General features: G+C 34.6%; 2 protein-coding genes across 10 annotated transcripts in view; one reads left to right on the top strand and one right to left on the bottom strand.

Annotated features, from left to right (window-relative positions):
- Window positions 1–21,892, bottom strand: part of LOC117687479 (uncharacterized) — a 307,604-nt gene that overhangs the window by 7,224 nt on the left and 278,488 nt on the right. Inside the window, exon 1 of one of the 9 annotated variants that reach the window (XM_066075678.1) lies at window positions 6,624–6,818. The exons of the other annotated variants lie outside the window; for them this stretch is intronic. The gene's annotated coding sequence lies outside the window, so the exon portion shown is untranslated. Of the gene's footprint in view, window positions 1–6,623; window positions 6,819–21,892 lie in introns of those variants that run through there. 9 annotated transcript variants of the gene reach the window in all.
- The window catches only part of LOC109618161 (uncharacterized), a 451,180-nt gene that overhangs the window by 283,525 nt on the left and 145,763 nt on the right, over window positions 1–21,892 (top strand). The gene's annotated exons all lie outside the window — the stretch shown is intronic.

Here is a 21,892-nt window from a genome sequence, read left to right as displayed (position 1 = left end):
ATGTACTTTCTTTATTTCTCTCACTAACTCCCTCTCTTTCAGTTCTGATATCTTATAGTATATCTAAGACATTCTACATTGTACTCTCTCTCTCTCTCTCTCTCTCTCTCTCTCTCCAAAATATGTACTTTCTCTTTCTCTTATTTTTCTTCTAATGCCCTTTCCTAAACAACATGTTAATTGCACTCTTTGCTCTCTCTATATCTGACATTCTTCATTAAACACACACACTCTCTCTCTCTCTCTCTCTCTCTCTCTCTCTCTCTCTCTCTCTCTCTCTCTCTCTCTCTCTCTCTCTCTCTCTCTCTCTGTTAAATGTGCACTCATGGTTTTTTGTTCCTTTTTCCAACATCACCGTAACTTAATTTTATGTCTGTTTTAAAAAAAGAGGGCTCACACAAAATTTACATTTTGTCTGATCCTATTGTAACTTTTTTGTGAAATGTGACACTGTTTAAAGTGATCTCTTATTTACAATAGCTAATTTATAAACTACATGCAGTTTTGTATGTAACCCAGGTAGAGAACAGACTTTAACTGTTTGTCTCACTAACATGAACTCCTCTAACACCTTATTATCAAATATATGTAAAATGAGAACTTTCCAAATTATATATGAGGTCATTTATATTAACTACTGGCTTATGACATATGATTGGTTATCCCCCTTATCCTGGCGGATTATTTAAATATCTCCCAAGATAATAAGACAATATCCCAGCCCTGATATTACCACAATGATATGTTATTCTTTTTTACAGATCAATCATCAAATGGGGATGAGGGCAATAGTTACATTGTCAGTTCCTTGTGTAAGAGATTGCAGTCCTCGACCTAGGCCTTCTGGCTACAGTTCTTACCCCAGGACTTACACAATGACTTCTGCTCTCATACCCATTTAAAAGATGAGTACTATAATATCTATGAATGACACACGATAAAAACTTGTAATAGCAATGGGTCTCCTGAATGACTCAGGTGACCTAAAAATACAAAGTATAGCTACACAAACATAGTAATATTACATAAATACTATATAGCTACACAAACACAGTAATATTACATATGAGCTTAAGATGATTCAGTCCAAAACTAGCGCAATTTTTTGTGCACCGTAAATTGCAGATTATTACTATGAGAGGCACTGTAGCTCCCAGGTCGTCCATCCAATTCTTGTTTTCAGACCGGGAGATACAGAATTGCAGCTATGTAGCCGGGTGACGTGTGTCCTCGGAACTCCGCAACTAGAACTTCCTCAGTTCCCATTCAGCATAAATACCTTTAATTCACTCTTTATAAGGCCAATCACTAATTTCTGAAGAAAATACTAGTCAAAACCTGTACACTTTTCAACATACTGGTTTTTATGAGATTTTGGACCCTTTCATATTTTGCTATTTTTTCATGATTTTTCAGCTTTTTAGACCTCCCCCCAGCCATATATCTGTAATGACAAATAGTGATCCCTTTAGAATATTGACCGTGGGTTCAAGTTTTACTTAGACTGACCCAGGGTCAGTAGAGTCCTTCTTCTACCGTAGGGGTCATTCCAGACTTGTAGATCTAGGACCCCCAGACGTTTAAAACTGACCCCAATAGAAATGTGACCCCTGCTTATACGCTACATAGAACAGTTAAGGCGATACCCGTACAAAATATCACATGTTTGATGGGGGAGGAGGGGGGCGAAAGCATAGTTTTTTTTAATCTGGGTGCGATTCCTGTTGTTACTATCTATAGTGTTACGTGAAATACATAAATTTGAACAAAACAATATCGGAGTTAATCTTGAAATACTCGCCAATTTGCCTTGCAGACACGTAGCATCGTTTTTTTTAAAGGGGGAGGGGAACTGATAAAAAAAACCCATAAAAAAACAACAAACAAACACAACAAACTATGATGAGCAGTAAAATATTTTAACACTCATTTTTCATATTTTAAGGATGATAATCAAATCAGAACAAGTATTAATTTTACTTTAACAAATTATTCCAGAAGCTGCTTTAAATAAAAATCAAACCACTGATTTTTCTACTTAATAAAAAAATGTTAATTTCAGAAACCTCTATGAATGAGAATGCATGTTTAAAATACATTAATATTGGAAAACCAAAGAAAATTCAACAGTTCTATAAGATTTTGTCCGTATTAAATATCATTAGATTAAAACAAAAAATTGCCAGGGTTGTATTTTGTGACAAAACTGAGTGAGTCCTCCTTTGCCATTTTTATTTTGTTAGGTGCTATTTACGTTTAATATCAAACTTTGCAAGAGCATCTTTATGCTCAATTTGATTACAATTGTTCAATTTCAGACGCAAAATCGTCTGTTCTTTATTCCGTGTGTTCAAATCTAAGATTTTGAGATACTGAGATTTAAAATCAAGAACCCAATACAGGGGCGGGGGTGGGTGGGTGGGGTGGTTCTCTCGCTCTAGATCAGAGATCAGTGCCCCCCCCCCCCCTAAATTTCCACGTGCCTGTAATATTTTTGTGTGCGAAATATGGCGGATATAGATATACAGAACCAACAGGATCAGATGAAAAACAACAAAAGGCCAGGCCCGCCAAAGTCCTTTGTGTGTGGTCACACCGTAAAAGACAGTTAGTCGAATATTTATATGTCATCGTGTTTACGACTCGGTCAGACTTAAATAACAGGACATTTAATTATTTTTTGATAGTGTCACAATAATCACCCTTTAAATTTAATGGACTTAATAAGATGAATATGAATAAACTAGAATGTTTACAATTCGTGTATCTTTAATACATCAAATTATCGTGTATTAAAGTCAGCCAGACTTTAAAAAGAGGGCATTTAATTATCCTGATTTTACAAAACCCATATCTTTTTCAGCAATGGATATAATTGTAGAATACAAATCAAATTTATCTACGTTTACGATCTTTTTGAGCATTGACGAAACCAAAGATTAATTTATCGATACTATCATGTGTTGTCAGACTTTGTAACACGATTGGTTAAACTAATTGTTTCGAATATAAAGACACTTGTTAGATGTTTGATACACGTAAATGTAAATATGTTTACAATCACCGCGTATAAATATCAGGCAGACCGACTCTATTAAAGAGGCCTAGACACGACTTGAGTTCAGATTCAATGTTGCCCCATTGTCAACAGACCTATTTTTTGTATTCTTATGAAGCAGAATTTTATCAAAAACTTATACGTAAAAATAATAAACCACTTGCTGTCGCCTTCGACTCAACATTCAGGTACATAGACGGCGTATTATCAATTAACAATCGTTATTCCCATACTTACGTCGAGTCGATATATCACAGTGACTTGAGATAAAAGATACCACTGATGTTTTATATTTGGATATTTTACTGGAAATGGATATTAATGGTAACATAACAACAACACTTTATGATAAACGCGACGACTTTATTTTTTCTCTTGTCAATTTCCTTACTTATGTACAATATACCTTCATCACCTGCATATGGTGTTTTTGTCTCTCGGTTAATTCGATAAACAAGAGCATGCTCGTAGTATAAACAGTTTCTAAGGCGAGTTAAGCTATTGACAAACACGTTGATAAAACAAGACATTCAACATTCTCGTTTGAAGCCATCTATTCGTAAGTTTTATGGTCGATACAACAACTTTGTAAGCATAAACAATCTTCCACAGGGTCGCATGCTGACTGAAATTTGTCATGCTAATTTTTAGACCATAATTAATCACCTATTTGTGTGCGGAGTTTTCCGTGTTTCCCCGATTACGACAAAGAGCACAAGACGGGTGTGACCGCTCAGCAGAGGATGCTCACTCCTTCATGGCACCTGGTCTTACTTCTATCTTTTTAGAGATCCGTGTTGCTCTGCTTTGTATTTCGTTTTATGGATTTTTAAGATGGTTGACAGTTTGTTATTGCCATTTCCCCCCTCATTCTATATTTAATGCATAGAACGGTTAATATGGGTGATTGAGATGCTTCGTCAAAATTTGAAAGTTAAGTATCAAGTTACAAGCGAGATACAGAGCTTTCAATTATCTAGATTGTAAACGAAGCTCGAGTATTGTTATTGTTTACATATGTACTAGTATACGTTTCAGTAAACAAAGCTTGAGTATTGTTATTGTTTAGATATGTACTGGTATACGTTTCAGTAAACAAACCTTAAGTATTGAGTATTGGTATTCATTTCAATCAAATGGTGCTACCGTATAATGGTTATACTATTTATTAACACATTGCATCAATTTATCTTGTTTGTAAAATCAATGCACAATTAACTATATCCGGTACTGTTCGCGATCTCTTCCGTATCGCAAAATATTGAATGCGTTCAAATTATATCCTGTATCATTTTCTATAAGAAACTTTTAAAATCGTAAAAAATGACTTATGCATATAAATAATGATACATATTTTCACCATTTTCGCAACTTTTGTGACACGCGAAAAAAAAATCCGGAAATTCGGTATTATACGAAATAACATACAAAATGAAAAATAAAATGTTAATCTTAAATCGTGTTGAGGTCCCTTTAATAAGACAATCGATTTGTGATGGTGTCGCAGTGCTAATACCTTTAATCCAATGGACGGAACAAATAGAATTTACATCTGGAAAAAATATCTTATTTTTATATTTGCTTTATTATAATACTAAGCTGAAAATCTCTAATCCCGAGTCTGACAGAGCATATTTCCTCTAAGAATGTTTTTAGAATAGATAAACAATTGTTGAAAGCATGATACATCAAAATACCGTGTGTAAATGTCGGTCAGACTTTATTATTAGGACATTTAATTATTGTGTGATGGATAACTTTGACAGCAATGAGTATAATGTAATTCAAATTTATCTGGTTCTACGATCTTTTTGAGTATTGACTAAACCAAAGATTAATATATCGATAATACCATGGGTTGTCAGACTTTGTAACAGGATTTGTTAAACTGGTTGTTTAGAGAACTGGAAGATCACGTGACAGCATGACGAAGTACACGACTTTTAAATCAATTCATAAAGGCGTACAATACATTTCAGATGTTCAATTGAAAGGCTTCACATTTTAAAAGGCACACGCCATTGACTTGCTATGACCAATTGTCAAAATGTTATGAAACAATAAAACTAATGCATTCTAGTTTATTGCATGCATCAAATAGTGCAATGTGGACTTTCTATGTATTAAAGCATATATTTTCCGACAGCCATTGGGTGGCCCATTTTTAGATATACCATGACTGTGTGTCTGCTGAGCTATTTTAACAAAACCTAATTAACTCAATCATAACCTTTATTGCCTTGCTTGAAGATACGCCATGGATAGAGAAAATACAGAGTTTTATAGACATACATAAGAGAGAGAGAGAGAGAGAGAAACAGACAGGCAGACAGACAGACATACAGAGACATAGAGGGGGGCAGAGAGAACGTCCAGTTTAATTTTACAATATTGACTCAACATGGAGTAGCCAAAAAAACCTTTGTTTATATAGATGGCATGGATATCTACATGTAGATTTTATCTCGATGCCACTTGTCCACATGTTTTTGAGAGTGTCCATGTGATGCAATAGTGCAATATTTTCAGCTCGGCCCAAGTATGGATATTAATTATAAGAATGCGACTGTTCATTTGAGTTTTGCATCGATGTTTCTTGCATAAATTGTCAGTAGACAATTGAGTGCAGTCAATGTTTAAATTTCATGCATCGAATTACTATTTAAATAAAGTACTTCATTATGAAACAAACATTTTCTTTAAAAAAATATTTCTATGCATCGTGCATCAGTTAATTTTTCACCTTAGGAATCGTTAACAAAACGCGCTCATAATTTGGTCTGCATTAGATTATTGTTTTCTAACAGGGAGATGTGTGTTTTATGCATTTAAAAGTCATTGTAACCAATCCACTTTTTTTATTTCAAGGAGCAATCAATAAAACTGTTGTATCTTTGTGATAAATATCTTTTACAAAACACAAAGCACTATTGTAGAAATAAGTCCCGATTAAACAAGTGTCAACTTAAGAGTGAAATTTAATGCATTCATTACATTGATATACATTTTTTTAAACTAACTGGAGAGAGAGAGAGAGAGAGAGAGAGAGAGAGAGAGAGAGAGAGAGAGAGAGAGAGAGAGAGAGAGAGAGAGAGAGAGAGAGAAAGAAAGAGAGAGAGAGAGAGAGAGAGAGAGAGAGAGAGAGAGAGACTATATGTACCGAAGTTTAAACACACTGATTGAATTATGTTCTTTTTTAAAAACTTAAAGCATTTAATGTATTCATGACATTGATATAAATATTTATTATACTAACTGATATATATATATATATATATATATATATATATATATATATATATATATATATAGAGAGAGAGAGAGAGAGAGAGAGAGAGAGAGAGAGAGAGAGAAACTATACCGAGGTTTAACAACACTGATTGAATTAAGTTTGGTGATTCATTTCATTGTCAACATACAAACATATAGTGAATCACTTCTCAACAGTGTTAATTCCGAGGTTGTTTCTTTTATATAGTTACAACTTCTGTGAATACTTATAATATTACTTTCATTCTTATATTGAAATTTCTTATAACCACACGTATATGAGAAACTGTCTTACCTTTTTCTAACTATCCACAAATCATTTTCATCGGGTACTAGAGAATAAATAACTGTCTAATGATTTTGTGTATAATGCGTTCTACTTCAATACGACGTCTTTTCTATATTCATTTTCTACACGCAACGTACATCTTCTGTGAGACATTTTGTTCAGAACAACAGGATTATTGTGTGAAGGGATTTAAACTCTTTAAATGACCGAGTATGGAATGAATGGTGTTTTAAAGGCTTTACTCATTGTCTACAAACCTTGGTCCTTGATCGATTGATGACGATATGGAACAAGGCAGAAATAATCACATACACGGATCTTTTCAATCAATAGATGTTTTGAATGTTGATAAAACCTAAGACTAGTATTGGATGACAACTAATTTAAGCTGTAGATGTCGCAGTGTACACTTTAAATTTCTGGCTGTAGTTGAGTAGTTCTGTGCGTCCCTTTAGGTGGCAGGGGACAGGTTTTTTTTATCCAATTCATTGTAGCCAAGGGATGCATGTCTTCGGAACTCTGTAACCAGAATTTCCTCAGTTCCCATTCAGCACAAATACCTTTAATTCACTCTTTATAAGGCCAATCACCAATTTCTGAAGAAAATTGCTAATCAAAACCTGTAAAATTCTCTACATACTGGTTTTTATGAGATTTTGACCCTTTCATATTTTGCTAATTTTTCATGATTTTTCAGCTTTTTAGACCTCCCCCAGCTAATTCCCTGCAGAGGGTTGACCTTCTGTACCGCGTGCATGCTGCACTATCACATGTCAGAAACTTACCGGTGTATAGTTTACAATGTACCATCCACCTACTTTTCGTGTTATTTTACCTCCCGTCTGTAACTTGCAATTTCACTGTGTAAAGTCAGCACAACAGTCAAAGCCACAGGTTTCGCATTTTACTTCTGATTCTCATGTACAACAAGAGACACCCATCTAACTAATGATATTCATTAAATATCATTTCATGAATTTTAGCAACACTCATAAGCCTTCAAGTACAGCAACTCTCAATTTTACAAAAATATTGACGGGTACTTTATTCGAAACTGTCCCTTGTTACCTTAAACTCATAATCAGAACTTCTGGATGAAAAATAACAGTGTCTCTGATAATTGAAATAGACGCCATTAAATTCTTTTACATTTTGAATTTCTGGCTGTTATTAAGTATTTCTGTGCGTTCCTTCAATAACGTTCTCACCACTTTTGAATGAACAAATACGTTGTGTCTAGTAATTTAAATAGACGCTATTAAACGCCTCATAAGATGACAGTAATAAACGTAACTTACACAAAGAATTTTTAAATATAATTTTCGGAACAATGTTTCTATGATATGTCAGTTTAAACAAAAGTCATCAAATTCATATTCAAATATTGTTAGGTTCTCTAATACTTCATTGATACCCTGGTTGATGCATTGATTTCCTTCTATTATATGAACCTTATTTTACAGAGGTTCAACGATGTAATTTATTACCCTGGTTGATATTTTCCATTATAAACACTTTATTTTATAGAGGTTCCAGGACGTACATTACTTTATTTCATTCCTCTGTATAATATAACTATTGTAATACTGTACATATACTTAATTCTATACAGCTAAAGTTATATTATCTAATGTGAAATGGTTAGTATGAGCATGTTTCTACCTCTGCTTGAATGAGATCCAAAACAATTGGTGATTCAGGAACCAAACTGAAACCAAATAAACCCGTGATTACACAATGCATTATATAAGTGACCTATAAATGTGACATAGAAGATAAAAAAAGAAAAGCAAAGATCATTGTTTACCGTGATGTACCAGTAATCATTGATTAATGTGAGGTAATCATTATTTAATTTTTTACAACTAAAGTTACACGATCTATTCATTGATGCCCTGGTTGTAAACAAAATTCAAAGGATGGCCTTGACCTTGCCCAACGACAAAGGTCACACTTCTCTTGACAGCGATTTGATCTTGAAACCAGAGGAAATATACAGTTTTAAGGTGAAATGGTGATTTTGGGCATGTTTCTATCTATGCTTAAAATAATTCAGGTTAACTTGTAGTTCAGGTACCAAAGTGAAACCTAATGAACCCGTGAATATATATGGCGTTATGTAAGTGACCTATAAATGTGACACAGAGAGAAGAACCTGAACAGCAGTTCCTTGTAACATTCTATTTCGTAGCATATGCTTTTTCTATTTTAAACATTGAACCCCTTTTTGTGGCCCCAGTGTTGGTCCGAGGTTTATGGTTGGCTTTAACAACATAAATAGTAACATAGGAATGAAAATGTGTAGCACTGCGGTGGGACCGCACGTACACAGCCTGAAAAACAAAACGTAGAAGAGTTCCACATCAAGAGGTATACCTCTCTGACTGTACAGAACAACATCAAGAAAAATAACTCTTGGTTCCACTATATTAAAGTTTACACAATTTGAGGATCCTTGCATAGTAATCTCATAAACTGTAGTATTATAGTTCTCGAGAAAAAAAACTTTTTAAAAACAATTTTGATCTTTCTATGTTAAACTTTGAACCCCAGCTTGGGGCCCCAGTATTAGTCCAGTGCCAAAGCTTTATTTATTTGGAATCTACATTATTGACGGATGCTTGCATAGTAATCTCACAAGTTGAAGCATTATAGTTCCCTAGAAAAAAGATTTTTAATCATTTTCCCTGTATATTTCTATGCTTAACTTTGAAATTCCACAAAATATAACATTGTAGTTCTTGAGAATAAACGTTTCCTTTATATTTTTTAAAATGTTTAAACGTTGAACCCCTCTTGGTGCCCCATTATTTGTCCGGGAGTCACAATTTTTACAAATTAGAATCTACATTATTATAGGATGTGCATGTATGCATAGTACTGTTACATTATAGTTCTAGAGAAGAAGATTTTTAAACATTTTCCTATATATGTTAAAATTGAAACCCCTCCTGGGGCCCCAATTTTTACAATTTAGAATCTTCACTATATATATCATCTTTTATGTAAATATTGGCATTTTTGGTGCAGTAGTTCTTGAGAAGAAAATGTTTAATCATTTTTCCTATGTAGTTCTATGTCAAACTTTGAACTCCGCCTGGGGCCCCAGTTTTGGTCCGAGAGTCACGATTTCTACAATTTAGAATCTTCATTCTACAAATCAAAGGCCGGAACGCCCACAAAGGCCTCGAACTGACATTTTCTTTAATATAGGTATCATTTTATTAAATTTCTGTACCAAAAGTCATATATCAACTATTTTGTGTTACTAAATTCGTACATATTTTATAGCATTTATTGCCAAGCAGACAACATACAAATACACAAAAAACATGGGTTCATCAACAAGAGTTCACAATAACCCTCGCCATGCACCGGGACACAGCCGTCCTCAACCAGGGAGCCCGCGAGATAGAGATCCCTGCTCGCGCTGTCTGAGTTAGGTCGTTCGTACAATACGTCCATAAATATCACAATATGCAACTATATTTTTTTATGCAATTTTAATATCACAATGTGATTGTATACTCAGTATATTTCCTTATAAAATACGTAGTGATACATTTATAATACAATGAATCATAACTCATCATGGCTACAAAAATCGACGAAATTTCAAATAAATTATCTTCTTTCTGCTTTAAACACTCTTTGAGCAAATTTTACGGGTTCATCATTTGTATACGAGAAAAAAAAAACATTAACAGTGTTTCCCTTATTAAGATTAAACATGCTTTTATTTATTCAATCTAGTGTAAACAAGATGTAGCGTTTCTATTTTCTCAACGTTATTCCTTGTTAAAGAATAAGTCAGCGTTGTTCTCACAATTTTAATAAAAGGTAATAATCCAAGAAACATATGTATAAATCATTCAAAACTTGTGCAATTCTAACCTACTACTCTGCTAAATAAAACCACCCGCACTGAACTTCAGCCAATCTCCCTTTATATATAACGTCTCTAAAATAACTCCTCAATCACGTGCATAATTCACTCCTAATAATAAAATCAACTCCTCTCTTTGAAATAACTCCTCACTATGTTTCATAACAAATACAATTTAGGTCAGAGATGAGGAGTTAATATCAATTAGTAAACAAAGTTCATACGTTAAAGAAAGAAATAAACCAGATAAAATTAAAATGAATAATATAACTTTGCTTCACTCCCCCCTGCACAAGTTTTGACTCCGATAAAACAATAATAAACATTGATAAACAAAACAAAACAAAATATTATACAATTACTAAAAATAGTCTAATATATATACATATATACAAAATGTCACTCGGGATTTGAATTCCGTCTCTTTAGTTCCGCTAGAAAAATTGAAATTTCCTCCAAAGTTCTTTGCGCTAAAATGTTCGCACTTTCTCTATCTAAGTTTTCGCAAACATTAATGTCCATCGTTCTTTGTTCATTGATCACCTCACCATCTTTTATAACCGAAACACTGGTCATACTTAGTTCGACTGATCGTGTCACAACAACCTCACGAGTATCTTCGTACACTTCCTGCTGATCGTCTTCTTCTTCATCTGATATCATGATGAAATCCATAGATTTTTCATCGTTAGAATAAGCAATAGTGTCACTATCTTGATTAAAGTCATCTTCATTCTCATCTGACGAAATGTCACTGTAATCCGGGTTTTTAATAATTCTGTGGTTAAAATCCATGATTTTTGGAATAAACAGTTCAAAAACACAAATCAAAATCATTTATCAGCTGTTCATCGTAATCATAATGTCTATTGTGAAAATGTCTGCGCAGATTTTCTCTTCGCTTAAAAACTTTATCACAAAACATGCACTGAAATAAGTTTACATTTTCTTTGTGGTGATGGTTGAAATGTCTTTTAAAATTATCCAATCTGGTAAAAACAATTCCACATTTATCACATAATACAGTCTTCATAATATCTTTTTGGCTTGCGAATGACTCTTCCCCGCATAGTTTTCTTAGGCATACCCACGGTCTGTTGATCACGTGGTTGGTCAGTTCGAGGAGGATCTTGAATTGGAATACACAACTTCGGGTTTGTCTTTGGCGCGTTAGCTTTTCCCACGCGCGGTGTTTCGGCGGCATCTTTTGAATTTGAGGAGGGATCCAGCTCAGGCGTGTTGACAGTTTTGCTCGGCATCTCTTTGAATTTGAGGAGGTGTTTCAGTTTTAACTCTGCTGTTTTTCGTATCTGGAATGATTTTATATTGTCAGCATGGACAATGACGGGATTAGATTTTCTCGAATGTCTAATTTCAAACAACACATCACTTAATTTTTTCGTAATAATCCATGGTCCAGTCCAGTTTCGAGCTAATTTAAGTTTTGTGCCAACAATTTGTTTGGGCTGAAATCTCCGTACAATATCACCTTCGTTATAAGTTTTTCGCACAGCTGTTTTATCATAATGTCTCTTTTGTCTGCACACTGCTCCCGAAGTTCTCTCTCTAGCGAATTTATGTACAAGCTCCAAATTTTTGCACAAATTTTTTACATATTTTGTTTCCGATATTTTCTCTCCTTTTCCCATTTCCAGAGATTCCGTTTGTAAATCTACGGGTATAGTCATCTCCGAACCAAACATCATGCGAAAAGGCGTAATTCCAGTCGTTTCGTGAACTGATGAGTTATATGCCATCACAACACAATCAATATAATCGTCCCAGTCAGTTTGTTTCACATTTATATACTTAGACAACATATCTTTAATTGTTCGATTGAGTCGTTCTACCATTCCGTCAGATCTTGGATGGAATGCAGTTGTTCTTGTTTTCGCTATGTCAAACATAGAGCACAAATGTTTAAACACTAAACTTTCAAACTGTACACCTTGATCACTGTGAAATTCGTATGGGCACCCGTATCTTTTTATCCAGCCCCAGAAAAATACATTAGCTATCGTTTTTGCTTCCATATTTGGTATTGGAAATATTTCCGCAAATTTACTGAAATAATCCGATATAACTAAAATGTACACATTATCATTTGCGGTTTTAGGAAACGGTCCTGCTATATCTGCTGCAACTCTTTCAAATCTTCCACCAACGGTATAGGTTTCCATATAATGTCGTCTTTTTCTTCCAGGATTTTTCCGTTCTTCACATATTTCACAGGACTTCACATAATCACGAACAGTTTGTCTCATCCCCGGCCAATAATATGATGAAAATGAAGCTCTTTGCTGCGTTCTGTAAATTCCCATATGTCCTGAGGTAGGCGCATCGTGTAAATACCACATTACATCCTCGCGAAGTCTATTCGGAGTACAAATACGCAGTCTATTTTCATCTTTTTCTGTCCAAAGAATACACAAAACATCATTATGAATTCGTAACAATTCCCAACGTGCATGCCAAAATTTACACTCTGGGTGTAAATGTGAAATGTTTTGGTACGAGGGTTTGTCTTTTCCCATTTTAAGCAACTTTAAAATAGGAAATATTCCGTCATCATTCTCTTGTGCCTTACGTATGTTCTCGTACGATAACTCGTTTACTGGCATCTCAACACTTATGGCTCGCTTTGGTCTATTTTCCGTGCGTCCTTTCTTCTTGCTTTTTACTTCAGAACAATGGTCCTCACTAAATAAATTCACAATATTACAAATTATATTTTCTTGGTCACATATTCCATTTTCACTGATATCTTTCCTTAGTTCGTGTATATGCGATTGCTGCTTTCCATCATAAATGTCACTTAATCTTCGATTGCACTGTCTACAAACTTCTTCACTGTCGTTTGCATAATTTGACGGTAAACGCGATAAAGCGTCTGCATTACTGTGACGTTTTCCCGGTCGGTGAATAATTTTGAAATCAAACGCCGATAACTGTTGTAACCACCGACAGACTTGGCCATCTGGATCTCTAAACCTATGTAACCAGGTTAAGGAACCGTGATCAGTACGTAAGATAAATTCCCGTCCAAGAAGATAATGTTTAAAATGTTTTATAAAAAAAACAACAGCCAACATTTCCTTTCTCGTTACACAGTAGTTTTTCTCATGGGAATTTAAAGTTCGGCTGGCATACTGCATCACTTTTTCTTCACCATTTTGAATTTGTGACAAAACACAACCAATCGCATCATTACTAGCATCTGTATCTAGCACAAATGGTCCACCATCTACATCTGGATATCCAAGTATAGGAGAATGTATAAGCTTATCTCAAAGTTCGTGAAAAGCATGATCACATTCCGGCGTCCAGTTCCATACTCCATTTTTCTTAGTTAAAGCATGAAGGCACTTAGCTGTTTCTGCAAATCCTTTGACAAACTTCCGGTAATATGACATAATTCCTAAAAATCTTCGTAAATCTGTTACGTTTTTAGGTATTCGTATGTTCCTAATTGCTTCTATTTTCTTCGGGTCTGTGTGCACACCATATCTTGAAACTACATGTCCCAGAAATTCTACTTCCTGTCTGAAGAAAAAGCATTTCGATGGCTTTAATTTTAGGTTTGCTGAGTCCAGTCTGTCACAAACTTGATTAAGATTTTCTAAATGTTCTTGAAAACTTTTTCCAAACACAATAATGTCATCAAGATATAAAACAGCAATGTTCCACTGTAATCCACAAAGAGCTTTTTCTATTATCCTTTGGAATGTCGCCGGTGCGTTGCACAACCCAAACGGCATGACGCTATATTGATATAGTCCTCCTCTGGGAGTCGCAAATGCTGTTTTCTCCTTATCTCTCTCCGACATCGGTACTTGATGATACGCCATGTTTAAGTCTAGGGAGGTAAACCACATCGATCCAACTAAAGCGTCCAAGTTGTCATCTATTCTTGGTATTGGATATGCGTCCTTTATCGTTCTCGAATTGAGTCTCCGATAATCCACACATACGCGCCATGTTTTGTCTTTCTTTTGCACCAAAACAAGCTGAGATGACCACGGACTATGGGATTTTTCTATTATTCCCAAGTCCTCCAATTTCTGAATCTCATTATTCAGAATATCACGCTTAAATAAAGGCATGTTCCGCGATGCCTCCTTAAAAGGTCGTTCGTCATTCAGAACAATATGATGTTCTCCTAAAGTTGTCTGTCCTAAGCGTCCATTAGGATCAGCAAATGTAGCAACGCGTTTCTGCAGAAACTTCTTAAATAAACTTGCCTCTTGATCAGAGAGGTAAATCCGACCTTTTTCATACACAGGAATTAAATGAGCAGGTAATTCCTTTGGATTCTTTTCCTCCACTAAATAAACTTCCTCTGAATTCAGGCGTTCACTATTAGAAACTTTAATAACAGGAGAAAATATTGCTATTCTAGCATTGCGTTTTACTGTCACTAATGCTCTTCCCATATTAAACAATCTTAAATATCCGTTAAATGTTCTTGCGTTTAACAGAGTTCTTGCAACCAGCAACTTATGTTTATGCAGAAACTCTGATAACACAACTGGTATTCCTTCACTGTTCTCCGGGTAAGTGAATTCCGTTTGGATAACAACTTCGTGTCCTGGTGGCACAGAAATGTCCTGACTTGCTATTATCCAGTTGGTACGTCTAAGACAAGCATTATTACCAGGAACTTTAACAAACAATCCCCCATTCTCATGATCCCAATTACATCTAAAATATGAATAAAAATCTGCTCCTAATAAATTCTGAGAAACTCTACCAACGAATACCCTTAAATCCGTTTCAAAATCATCAAAGTTTAACGTCATATGCGCTGTTCCTAGTACATATAAATCTTGGCCACTTGCAGTCACAAACTTCTTTCTAGCTGGCTCCAGCACTGGTCGATTTTCTGGAGGAATTTCATTAAATATATCTTCTGTTATGAAGGTATTTTTCGCTCCAGTGTCTACCTTCCACGTAACAAATGTACCTTGTATCAGTCCATCAACGTAGAATCCTCTCTTGTTTTTACTTGCATTTATTTTATAACAAGATGGGAAATCTTCAGATTCTTCTGTCACATATCTTCCATTTTCATCATCAACGAGTTTGTCATTAGTTGTGGTTCTTTGATAATTAGAAAATGAAGAATCGTTATCAGAATTAGCACCAGGCCAGTCTATGTAGCCGTCCGACGCATGGCCTACTGCCTCGGCGGCGCGTCTTTTCCCTGGGGAACTGCTCCGCCATTCTCCCTCCTTGCAACTGAATTTGTACTAGGACATTGATTTCTCAAATGACTTAATGATCCACAGGTATAACATCTCTTTCTGGTGTTATAATTATTTCCATTTTGATAACTTTTATCAATTACACGGGATAGTTGTTTTGGGTTGACTGTGTAGATATCCCTTCTAACTGTCTTAGAATTTTTCAATGACCGTTCCTCGCCTAACCGAATACACTCTTCTTGCATGGCTGATGTAACTGCCTCCTGAATTGTTTTCGGCCTCGTCCTCTTAACTGACATTCGGAACTCCTCATTTTCAGAACAGTTATCCAGAAACGTTTTTAAACTGTTTTCATCGACGCATGCTCTGTTTCCAGGATAAGCTCTTCTGAATAAATCTTCAATCGCTTGTCCATAATCTCTAAATGTCTCATTAACGTGTTTTCGGCGTAATTTTGCTTCAGCAATGTAACTATCCTTCAGAGCTGTATATCCAAATCTCTGATTTAAAGCTTCTGTCAAATGCTGATAATTGCCCATGGTGTTGTCTGGAAGTCCATAAGCATATGTCTCTGCTTGGCCACGTAAAGTAGTTAACAGCACACCCCTTTTTCTTTGTACAGTCCACTGATTTAAATTAGCAACGTTCTCAAAATATCTGAAAAATTCAGTCCAGGTAGTCGATCCATCTCCGGAAAATGTCCTTTTGACTGGAATGTTGACACTACTTTCAGTCTGGTCAGTAACTTCTGGAGTTGCCAGAAAATCACTTCTACCTCTTGGAATCGCACCCCGCACGGAACGTTGTCGATATCTTCCAGCTGTTCTTCCAGTTGATATCCAGCATTTATACAATACACTAATTAATATCACAAAAATAATCACAAATATTAACACAATGATCAGTTCTCGTGTAGCCCACATTACTATTCCTCCAGGAAAGAACTGATAGGCGACATACAACAGAGTTGTAAAGATAGGAATCACTCCGAACCAAAATCCTATTAGTTGTCCCCATCCTGTTGAATTGCTCACATATGCGGTACCTTCGGTTGTTGCTAGTTCTGTTTCTACACAGGGGGTATTCAAATCTTCTCTGTACATCGGACACACAGGAGAATCAACTTCATTGAATTCCGTTAACAAGTTCCGACGCACGGCAGTACGCGGTGAAGATTGCGGAATATTTGTTGTTCCTCGAGGCGTAGTCATCATGTCACTATTTTCTGGTTGCATATGCAACAAACAAAGTAAAACAACATGTGTCACTAAAACAGCACTTACAAAAATATCCAGCTTGCTAAGTTCTACTACTATTTAAACAACTAAATCTAGAAAGAATTCACAGAAAGTTTATCGGTACGCCACACGTGTTTCTGTAAATGCTTTAATTCTGCAGCCACAGAACGGACATTTGTAAAATTCGCTTTTCTTTCCGATTGCTGTAATAATGTAGTGACGATTCTCGTTGTTCTTGAACATAACAAAACAATTGGGACACTCTCGCCGGTCACTTACGTTAATTTGTCCAAGGAGAATAAGATTTCCATTTTCTACAATGTCATAATAGTTCACAAATCTTTGTCGTCCTTGATAATCCATCACTATGCACTATGCATTAATAAATCCCTCCAAAAATAATAATAATTCCACACGTCAAAAGTTAATCAAATTATATAAAAATTTTCACTTTAATCCATAATTACCAATATTAAAATTGTATCCCACCGCTGCCACCACTTGTAGCGTTTCTATTTTCTCAACGTTATTCCTTTTTAAAGAATAAGTCAGCGTTGTTCTCACAATTTTAATAAAAGGTAATAATCCAAGAAACATATGTATAAATCATTCAAAACTTGTGCAATTCTAACCTACTACTCTGCTAAATAAAACCACCCGCACTGAACTTCAGCCAATCTCCCTTTATATATAACGTCTCTAAAATAACTCCTCAATCACGTGCATAATTCACTCCTAATAATAAAATCAACTCCTCTCTTTGAAATAACTCCTCACTATGTTTCATAACAAATACAATTTAGGTCAGAGATGAGGAGTTAATATCAATTAGTAAACAAAGTTCATACGTTAAAGAAAGAAATAAACCAGATAAAATTAAAATGAATAATATAACTTTGCTTCAAAGATTATCTTTAGGATGGTTGTTAACAAATAAATCCACACAACGTGCGTTGATCTGCCGTATCTATAATGCTCAACTAGCTGCAATATTGCAACAAAATCACAAGATAAATTTATCGCTTACATTTATTTTGGAGACCGTGCCCGATAACAAATAAATTTACATATTAATTTTTATTTTTATCGAGCACAGTATCCAAATAAAATGTAAGCGATAAACTAAAATAACATTTAATGAATTTTTACACCTTATCGTATTCATCCGTAATTTCTTGATTAAACAACCTTATATACTTATGCAATAAGTTGTCAAAAATCAGGGAAACACAGTTGGGTTTTATGGTGCACAATTTAGTTAAATATATGGAACAAAAGTCAATGTAAACATTTTTCCTATGTATTTCTATGTTAAACTTTGAACCCCGCCTGGGGCACCCGTTTTGGTCCGAGGGTCACGATTTTTATAATTTAGAATCTTCACAATATATACAAGCTTTTATGTAAAAATTTGCCTTTCTGATGCAGTGGTTCTTAAGAAGAAGATTGATTTTTAAAGACACACGCCCTATACTTACTGTTTTGCAATTATCTCCCTTTTGAAAAAGTATGTGCCCTTTTTTTTAATTTATCATTCCCTTACCATAAGGATGCTTTGTACCAAGTTTGGTTAAATTTGGCCCAGTGGATTTTGAGAAGAAGTCGAAAATGTGAAAAGTTTACAGACGGACGGACGACGGACAACGGGTGATCAGAAAAGCTCACTTGAACATTTGGATCAGGTGAGCTTAAAAACCGCACCCCCCCCCCCCCAAAAAAAAATACAACAACAAAAACCCAGACAAACTCACAAAACAAATAAAAAAACCCAAAGGGAACTTCAAATTTCAATGATATTCCTTTCGAGAAATACGATTAGCAGTATCTCTTAAGAATGATAATCTAATCAGAACAAATGTTGATTATACTTTAACAATAATTTGAGCAACAGCTTTAAATAAAAATTAAAACACTGGTTTTTTCTACTGAAAAAATGTTAATTTTAGAAACCGATAGAAATGAGAATGAATGTTTATAATACATTGATATTGGATAACCAAAGAAAATACAACAGTTTTAAGAGAATTTGTTCGTTTTTTATATCATTAGATTAAAACATGAATTGCAAGGGTTGTATTTTGTAACAATTATATGTATTTTGCCATATTTATTTTGTTAGGTGCTATTTACGATAATATCACAGTTTGCAAGAGCGTTTTTATGCGCAATTGATTAAAATTGATCAATTTCAGACGCAAAATCAGCTGTATGTTATTTTGTTTGTTGTGTTCACTTCTAATGTTTGAGATATTGAGATTTAAAATCAAGCACTAACTACATGCGCGGATCTAGATTTTTTTGGATGGGGGTGGCGGTGGGGGCTCCGAAGGATAATTGTGTTTCCCTGGGCGGGTGTTCCCTCCCTCTAGATCAGCGCTTGCATCAACGCATCTTCTTTACGAAAACTTCTTAATGGCGAAATGTCTAGCTACAGCAAATTTGGTGGGGGGGGGGTTAATATTTTCTTCTGTACTTCGAAAGAGGACTCTCGGATTATAACGGTTCTGTCTTAAACATGAAGCTTAAGGTATCCGATCCATATTAAGACCTAATTTTTCCAACATATATTTAATACTTTAATATTTATATTAAGTTTTTTAGAATAGAAAAATATTTACTCAGAGAAATTTTCAAAATTATTATTAACTAAGCAGTAATTAATTGATGAAGATTGCATTGTGGTCGATGGAGACAAGAACATTTATAAAAAAAAAAAGATCTACTAGGAATACCAATGAATGCTTTAGTGGAACATTTTTTTTTATTAGAATTTAAAATAAAATTAAAATAAACTTAATAATGTATAGATTTTTTAAAAAATTAATTTTTATAGAATAAAAGCAAGGGGGGGGGGGGCACTCTTCAAGAAAAGGAAAAGATCATTAACTAGGACACATTCCACTCTTACATATTAAAACTTAGTATACTGAGTATGAAACCCATATTTGTCATGAATCTAGGGCTTTTATGGATCGGATACCTTAAAATGCAATATACATTCGACCCTCTTCTGTATGTTATCCCCGCCCCCGCTTTTATTATTTGGTTTTTACGAAAAGGGATTTGAACAATATGCATGTTAATTCACTTTATGGGCATATTTGTCCCATACTTAAATAAAATTTTTTAACCCCTCCTCCATTGGCAATAAACTTCCACTTCAGCTAAATATGGACATAATAACATTGCACTGAGTTAATATTTAATGACTGTGAAAGAACAGAAGGAAATAAGGACTTGAATAATTTCATTATTTAAAAAAAGAGCGTCATATAAACATGATAATTATATGTTAATATTTTCTCTAACACTACACCCTAGGGTCTGTGTAGTGGAAAGTACCCGCCCCAAATTTCTACGTGTCTGTAATTTTGTTTTTGTGTGCGGAATATGGCGATATAGATATACAGAACCAACACTATCAGATGAACAACAACACAAGGCCAGGCCCGCCATTGTCCTCTGTGTGTGGTCACACTGTGAACGACATTTTGTTAGAAGATTGATGTGTCATCGTGTTTAAGACTCGGTCAAACTTAAATAACAGGACATTTAATTATTATGTGATAGCGTCACAATAATCGATCTTTACATTCAATGGACGTAATAAGTTGATTATGAATTAACTATATTTATTTAGATAAGTTTTGTTAAAAAATACTACATTGCAGCAAAAAGTAAATTTCGACAATGGATGTATTTAGAGTAGATTAACAATTCTTGTGAGTTTAATACATCAAATTAATGTGTATAAAATTAATGTAAGTCAGACTTTATAAAAAGGGCATTTAAATATCGTGATATCAAAATATGCAATATCTTTTTCAGCAATTGGTATAATAGTAGAGTACGAATTTATCTAATTCTGCGATCTTTTTGAACACTGACTAAAGCAAAGATTAAACTATCAGACTTTGTAACAAGATTGGTTAAACTGATTGTTTCGAATATAATGCATTGCAGAAATTAGGATCGCATTCATTCATGCCAAGTATTTTGAGGAGACTTGATGCAACCACAAACACGCATGCAACAGATGTAATAGCTCGTGCAACGTATGCGATAGCGCGCGCGAAGCCAAACAATGTCTATAGCAAAGTGTTGTAATGTGTTCGTGCGCCAATTGTGAAAGAGGCTTAATAAAATGAGTTGTCAAACTTTGTAACAAGATTGGCTAAACTGATTTTTTAGAATATAAAGACAATTGTTAGAGGTTGATATATAAAAATGTATTTATGTATGAAATCACCGTGTGTAAATGTCATATTCTATTAAACAGGCCAAGACACGATTTGAGCTCAGATTTTTGAAATGTATTTTATGTTGTAGACCTATTGTTGTATTCTGATGAAGCAGAATTTTATCAAACACTTGTACGTGAAATAAATAAATAAATCACTCGCTGTGGCCTTCAACTCAACATTCAGGTACATGGACGGCGTATTATCAATTAACAATTATTATTTCCATACTCACGTCGACTCGATATATCCCAGTGAACTTGAAATAAAAGATACCACAGAGTCTGTGTCATCTGTTTCATATTTGGATATTTTACTGGAAATGGACATGAATGGTAACCTAACAACAAAACTTTATGATAAACGCGATGACTTCAATTTTCTATAATCAACTTTCCTGACTTGTTTAGCAATATACACCTGCATATGATGTTTTTGTCTCTCAGTTAATTCGATACACAAGGGCATGCTCTTCGTATGAACAGTTTCTAAGGCGAGGCAGTCTATTGACACACAAGTTAATAAAACAAGACATTCAACAGTCTCGTTTGAAATCATCTATTCGTAAGTTCTATGGCCGATACAACGATTTTGTCAGCAAATACAATCTTCCATAGGGTCGCATGCTGACTGACGTTTTTCATACTAATTTTTAGACCATAATATATCACCTATTTGTCTGCGGAGTTTTCCGTTTTCCCCCGAT

Source organism: Magallana gigas, chromosome 1, assembly GCF_963853765.1.
Source record: "Magallana gigas chromosome 1, xbMagGiga1.1, whole genome shotgun sequence".
In the NCBI taxonomy this organism is placed as follows: domain Eukaryota; kingdom Metazoa; phylum Mollusca; class Bivalvia; order Ostreida; family Ostreidae; genus Magallana; species Magallana gigas.
The sequence above is the reverse complement of the archived record's forward strand: the minus strand, read 5'-3'. Positions and strand labels throughout refer to the sequence as shown.